The sequence below is a fragment of the Physeter macrocephalus genome, chromosome 2 (genome assembly GCF_002837175.3).
Source record: "Physeter macrocephalus isolate SW-GA chromosome 2, ASM283717v5, whole genome shotgun sequence".
NCBI classification, from domain to species: domain Eukaryota; kingdom Metazoa; phylum Chordata; class Mammalia; order Artiodactyla; family Physeteridae; genus Physeter; species Physeter macrocephalus.
In genome coordinates, this window is record NC_041215.1 from 136242910 (window position 1) to 136249268 (window position 6359).

Here is a 6359-nt window from a genome sequence, read left to right on the forward strand (position 1 = left end):
TTTTTCATCATTAGTGTATAGGAATGCAAGAGATTTCTGTGCATTAATCTTGTAGCCTGCAACTTTACCAAATTCATTCTTTAGCTCTAGTAGTTTTCTGGTGGCATCTTTAGGATTATCTATGTATAGTATCATGTCATCTGCAAACAGTGAGAGTTTTACTTCTTCTTTTCCAATTTGTATTTCTTTTATTTCTTTTTCTTCTCTGATTGCCAGAAGCACTAGCCTTTAAGCCTCGGCCCGCACACTGCTTTTAAGAGAACCCAAACTAAGACAGACTGAAGAGAGTGACAGAATGGGCCAGGAGGGTGCTGGAAGAAGAGTATTCTAGGCAGGAGGACAGCACATGCAAAGGACCTGAGGCAGATGGGTCTGAGGACAATGGACGAGTCTGGAGCAGAAAGGGCAAGGCAGAAGGTAGGGGTTGACGTGAGGTCAGAGCCAGGTCATGTGGCACCTCGCAGGGCAGAGCCAGGGCCCTGGCTTTTTCTGAGTGAGGTGGGAACTGCTGTAGAGTCCTGTGCAACAAGGTATGTATGACTCACGTGTTAGCAGGGCCACAGGGTAGAGGCAAGGTGGAAGCCAGGACACCTCTTAGGGGGCTCTGGGCCGCCCAGGGTGCAGAGGACATTAACTCTGTCCCCTCCACTCCCTGGACACCACCTGTCCCATCCCACAGCCCTCCCCAGACAAGCAGCAGGGCCGGTCCTTTCTGCTGAGTAAGTTATGAAGGTGACAGGGCAGCAGCAGAGGACTAAGTGAGCAGACCCTGGACAGCAGGGGCTTCGGCGGGTTCCTCCACTTCCTGACGGTTGCCTTGGGCAAGTTCCTACACGTCCCTGTGCCTTGCTTCCTCATCTGTGAGATGGGGCTACAGCAGCACCTGCCTCCTACTGGTTGCTCGGGGGGTTAAAGGACAGCAGTGCAGTATCTGGAATGCAGTAAGTGTCCAGCAAAGGCTGGTTTTTACCATCACTGCCAATCACTAGAGGAAAAGAGACAGGGTAACAAAAAGCAAAAAAAAAAAAAAAAATGTTGATAATTCATTGTCACGAGCACTGTTACTGGCCGCCCCAGGCAATGAGGACGACCCTTGGTGGACGCACCACGCGCTTTGCTTCCACGCTTGCCCAGGCTTGCCGCTCGGCTCCTCGGAGGGCCTCCTGGTTTTCACCGGTCCCACCCCTGGGAGCCTGTCTGAGTAGGATTCACCGAGCAGGGGTCACGAGATGACCTTCGGTGGAAGGTAAATCTTTTTGCTAAGAGGGTAGGGCAAGCATGGCAGAAATGGGAAACAACAAACCAAACCACCTAAGCTTCATTATTCCAGAAAAACGCGTCACTCCGCGCTGACAGCTCTAACTGACCGACCTCATTTTGCCAAGTCGGCAAAACCAACGTGCCCGTCAAAGCAGACTGCCTCCCGCCTTCCACCAACGTCCACCGAGGGTCCGCTTGCGCCCGCATTGCCAGGGCCCTGAGGAAGCCCCGGGAAACCTGTGTTTCCACCAGGGCAGTGGGTGGTCCTCGTGAGCCCAGGGGCCCCGCGAAGGAAAGGACAGCCCTGCTGCAAAGGGGCTGCGGGGAAGCCGGGCGTGCCGCTGGGCGTGAGCTCGAGCGCCTAATGCTAGAGGCCCATCGCGGCTGCTTCTCGGTCGTCCAAACACGGGTTCGGCCCCGGAAAACGGTCAGACCGGAGGAAAGAAGCTGAGCTCGCACCCCTGACTCTGGGCCCCTGACCACACCTTCAGCGGCGAGGGCTGCCCTGACTGGACAGAGGAACACTTAGAAAGTGCCGTCCATGATGAGATCTTGAAGGTCTGGGATGGCTTCACAGCATTCGGGATGGGAAGGAAACGGGGAGGGATACAGAAGGAGAAGGGCCAAGACCGAAGCTGGCTTATGGGTTCATTACCCTGTCTTCTCTACTTGCACATGTACTCATAGTTTCCATAATAAATAGTAAAAAAAAAAAAAAAAAAAAAAAAATGGAGAACAAAAACACAGCCTGGGCCCCAGGGCCACCTCCCACTCTGCCTCTGCCAGGACTGGTAAAGGCTCCCCGCACTCAGTACCCGAGTCTAAGGGGGAACGTGCATATTTCTCTGTGGAAAGCGGAAAGCGGTGTAGGTTCAATCACTTAAGACGATCAATGATTTGAAATGGAAGATAAGAGACCTGACATGGTAAGGCCTTGCTCTGTGTCCACGAACTGAGCCCCCAGCCCCGGAGGCAGAATGCTGCCAGCCCCCAGGGGCCCCAGGTGGTCCCCCGGCCCCTGTCCCTCCCACCCCAGGGCCCCGTGAGCCTGAATTCTCACAGCCTGGTTCATTCTGCCTGTTTCCAAACTTTATGTAACAGGGATCTCACAGCCTGTACTTTGTTTCTGCAAACCCTCGGTATTTTACAACCCCAAATATTATAACACGGTTGCTACTTCCCGGTAGGAGCCAAATCCCTGAGGCCAGCCTGCTGTAATCCGGAGAAAATGTTTGTCCTGCTGAATAAACACCCGCACTCTCCATGGAAACGGTTGGTAACAGAGGAAAATGTGACTGCAGCTGTCCAAATATGGAAGGGAAGATGGCTGGGGAGAGGCTTGTCTCCGCCTCACTAAGACCCCTTCAAACACTCTCAGCTCGGCCTTTAAAACCTCACGTACGGAGAAGCACAAAATTTAAAACAACAAAAATGCAAAGGCGTCAGCTTCCTGGCTTCAGCGTCGGGGTGCCTGGGAACAGCCCAGCTGTTCTGATTCTTCTGTCACCCCAGGGAGAGTGCTAGGACTCTCAAAGCCTTTGGGGCCTGGGGAGGGCCCAGCACTCAGCCCGGAGCCCCACCACCTTCAGAACTGCCCGCCTCTGATAACACAGTGGCCTTGGCCTTGCCCTGATCTGCACTGCTGGGGTGCTCACTTACTGCTCCTGATTTGCTCTAGACTTGGAAGTACAGTAACAAACTTGTTACAGGGGTGCCTACAAAGAGCACAGAGCTGAAAGGAGGGCTTCACAGAAAAGCTTCGGGGCAGGCCCATCAGAGGCCCTGTCCAGACTCTCTGGTTCTCTGTGAGTTGGCAGGTGCGCCAGCTTGTCGCCGGGCAGGGCTGCAGAGTGTCTGCAGAGATGCCAGGTTATGTGTTTCTAGTTAGTTTTGCCAGATACGGTAGTTTTCGGCGTCACTCTCTCTTTGGACTGCATGCTGAGAGGTCTCGCCAGAGACTCAGTGACCTGCCAGAGCCTGTGATTTGCTGAGGCCCCGTCAGGTTACATCATCATTTAAAAACAGAGGCGTGCCCACCAGCATTTTTCTGAAAGTTAAGTGTGATTGAGAAATAGTACAAATGAGAGGAATTTTTCCTGTTTCCTTCTAAGCCTCACAGGGTAACATTATGTGCCCCAGAGTCAGAAACTTGTGTCTCCTGTGTAGGTGCCTAAGGAAATCACCTGTGGAGTAACAGGAATCCGAAAAGCTAGGGATGGAAACAGACCTCAAAGGTCGCCCACCCTGAGCCCCGCTGTACAGACCAGCCCCAGGGTGGAGCTGAGTCAGCCGGCAGCAGCCCGCTGGCGGGTGACAGGCCACCCCCTCCTCACCAGCGCCCCAGCCTCCACAGAAAGCCAGGGCTGTGTTGGTTCTGTACCAGTGAATCACACCAAGATGACAGTGACAGATAACTGCGAACACCCACGGTACCATCCCTGTTGGCATATCACGTAGCTTCCACTTAAGAAAAAGGAGTCCCTTTCCTCATTTTACTCAGACGCCTTATAAAAAGAGATTAGCCTTGTATTTAAAAACCCAATTTCCAGTGAAAGCCTTCAGGTAGAGTCCTGTCCCCTCCTCAGCCAAACCAGCCCAGGACCAGAAACCCTGGCTGGGGACAGGGGACGGGCATCTCCCCTTTGCAGGTAGAGAGAAGGTCAGTGGCCTTGCTGCACTGGACGCGGGAGGGGAGAGGTGTTCATGGAGGGGCTTCTGCCATGGTGCTAGGGTTCTTAACGTTTGGGGGACCTGAGGCCCCTCTCCCTAAACTCCAGCTCATTCAAGATTCAGCAGCACCCAATTTCAGGCCTTCACAGAACTTCTGAAGCTCATCCTGACCCAAATCAAGACCTTCAGGACGACGGAAAGACACTGCAAGCACCCTGAGCCTGGGCCTGGCCCTGCCGTGATGTGAGCCCAGCAGGCATCTGGGCCTCAGTTTCCTCATCTGTCAAGCTAAGGGGTTACCCTGGGTGATTTCCAGGGTACCTTCTGGCTCCGTTTTTCTGTGAGTATGAATCAGCTTTCCAAATTGGTTTCTTCTGTATATCAGAAACCCTGGTAACCGAGTTGTCATCCCTTATCCTGGCCTTCCTGGAGGGATAAGCAGGCCACCACCCACCCCCTGGTTCCTGTCCAGGACTTGGCAGCCAAAGTAGCCCCCAGAAGGATAATGTGATTTTGCCGCATCACAAAGTACAAGCCTCCCCCTTCTTCCACCCAACCTGGGGAGAGAGAATAAATACAAAAAGGTCCAGGGTGGGCAAAGGGGATGAACATCAGGTGCTCAGGCCTGGCTTGGCCCAGGAACTGTCTTGTCTCTCTACTCACCCACTCCAGGGGACCCATGGGCTGTCCAGGTAGGGCTCCTAGACTAGTGCCCAGCAGTAGCCTTTCCCCAGCCAGAGACTTGACTCTGTGGCCTCGGAGCAGGAACCCGGCTCCCCAAGGATCCCTCCATGTTCCCAGGGACTGTCGCACTGACCCTCAGTTGCCTTGGCCTTTCTCAGCCTTCTCCCACGGGGGTGGGGGGCGGCAAGGGAGCGGGTCAGGGAGGGAGAAGAGGAGGGGTTCATATAAGAAAAATCGTCTAGAGAAGGACAGTCCGACATATAGCCACTCAGTAGCTCTGTGACCTCAGACATGGGCCTAACCACTCTGGACCTCAGTTTCTTGATCTGCAAAATGGGAATAACAGTCCCCACCCCAGGCCGGTTTCAAGACGAGGAGGCTGGTTTCAAGACGAGGAGTAAAAAGGCCCAGGAAACCCTCGGATCGTGCCTCCGTGGGCTAGAGGATCCTCTAGCCGCCTCCCGCAGCCCGCCCGCCGAGACCCCAGACCGCCAGCCCGAGGCCGGGGCCGCGGCCGGTCTGGAGGCGGTTACGTAACCAGCGAGCCAGGCGGCCGGACGCCGGTCGGCGCCCAGGCTGGCTCGCCCTTCCCGCCGCGCCGCGCACTCACCGGAGCCGCGTCCTCGCCTGTCCGCCAGGCCGTCTGCTAGTCGCCCGCCGACCCCGCCGCCGCCGCCGCCGCCAAAAGCTGAGCTGTTCCCGCAGTGCCGCCCGCCTCCGCCGCCGCCGCCGGGGACTAGCCGCTGTCACATAGTGGAAAACGTGACCGCTCGCCGCGCCCGCCCCCGGCGCCCGCCATTGGCCGGGGTGCCGCCTCATCTGCATACCACGGGGGCCGGGCCTGCTAGCGCCGCGCGTCCATTGGCTGAGGCGCCCGTCGCTCTCTTTACATAAGACGCACATGGAATTCCATGTTCACAGATTCGGTTCCTCAATGAAGACGCGGCGCGCTCGTGCCCCCCTCCTTGTCCTCCCGAGTGGGCCCTTCCACTTCCGGCCTCGTCGCCTTCCATTCAAGACAGCTCGGGTCCGCCTGTTCAGGGAGTGCGGAGTGGCGCGTACCACCGCGGGGCGGGGGGAGTTGGGCGCGGGACTGGGCTCCTGTGCCCGCCGGGCAGCCGAATCCCCGCTGAAGCCCAGGCCCCCAGAGGCTGTCACCTTGAGCAACCGGCCAGAGGTGCGCCCCCGCAGATATCTTTCATTCACTCATTCACATTCATTCATTTACTCACTCTCATTCATTCATCCCTTGCCCCGGAGACTGGGCGGCCCTGCAGGAGCTCCCGGTGCACGCCCACCCAGGCCCCTGAGGTTGACACTTGTCCCAGATCTGCCAGGATAGTTAGCTTCCAGGTGGCCTTTCTTATTTTTCAGACCATGTGTCACAAGTTTTGGTTCAGCAAATAGGGTCCTTGTTACTGGAAGGATGTAAAAAAGAAATAAATGATGTTGTCTCTGCCCCCAACCACGTCATTAGGGAGAAGGGACGTCTCATGAAAAGGGAACTTAATCAAATACTAAATTGGGCGGTATGAAAGGCCTTTGGAAAAGGAGGGTTTTCTTTAAAAAAAAAAAAAATTATTATTTATTTATTTATTTTTGGCTGCGTTGGGTCTTCATTGCTGCGCGTGGGCTTTCTCTAGTTGCGGCGAGCGGGGGCTACTTTTGGTTGCTGTGCGCAGGCTTCCCATTGCGGTGGCTTCTCGTTGCAGAGTACGGGTTCTAGGCGCACGGGCTCAGTAGTT

At 55.6% G+C, this 6359-nt stretch overlaps 1 protein-coding gene across 2 annotated transcripts in view; it reads right to left on the minus strand.

Annotated features, from left to right (window-relative positions):
• The window catches only part of PER2 (period circadian regulator 2), a 43014-nt gene extending 37687 nt beyond the window's left edge, over positions 1-5327 (minus strand). For both annotated transcript variants that reach the window (XM_028483157.2, XM_024124725.3), the window contains exon 1: positions 5225-5327. The gene's annotated coding sequence lies outside the window, so the exon portion shown is untranslated. The remainder of the gene's footprint in view (positions 1-5224) is intronic.
• Positions 5328-6359: the final 1032 nt, after the last annotated feature.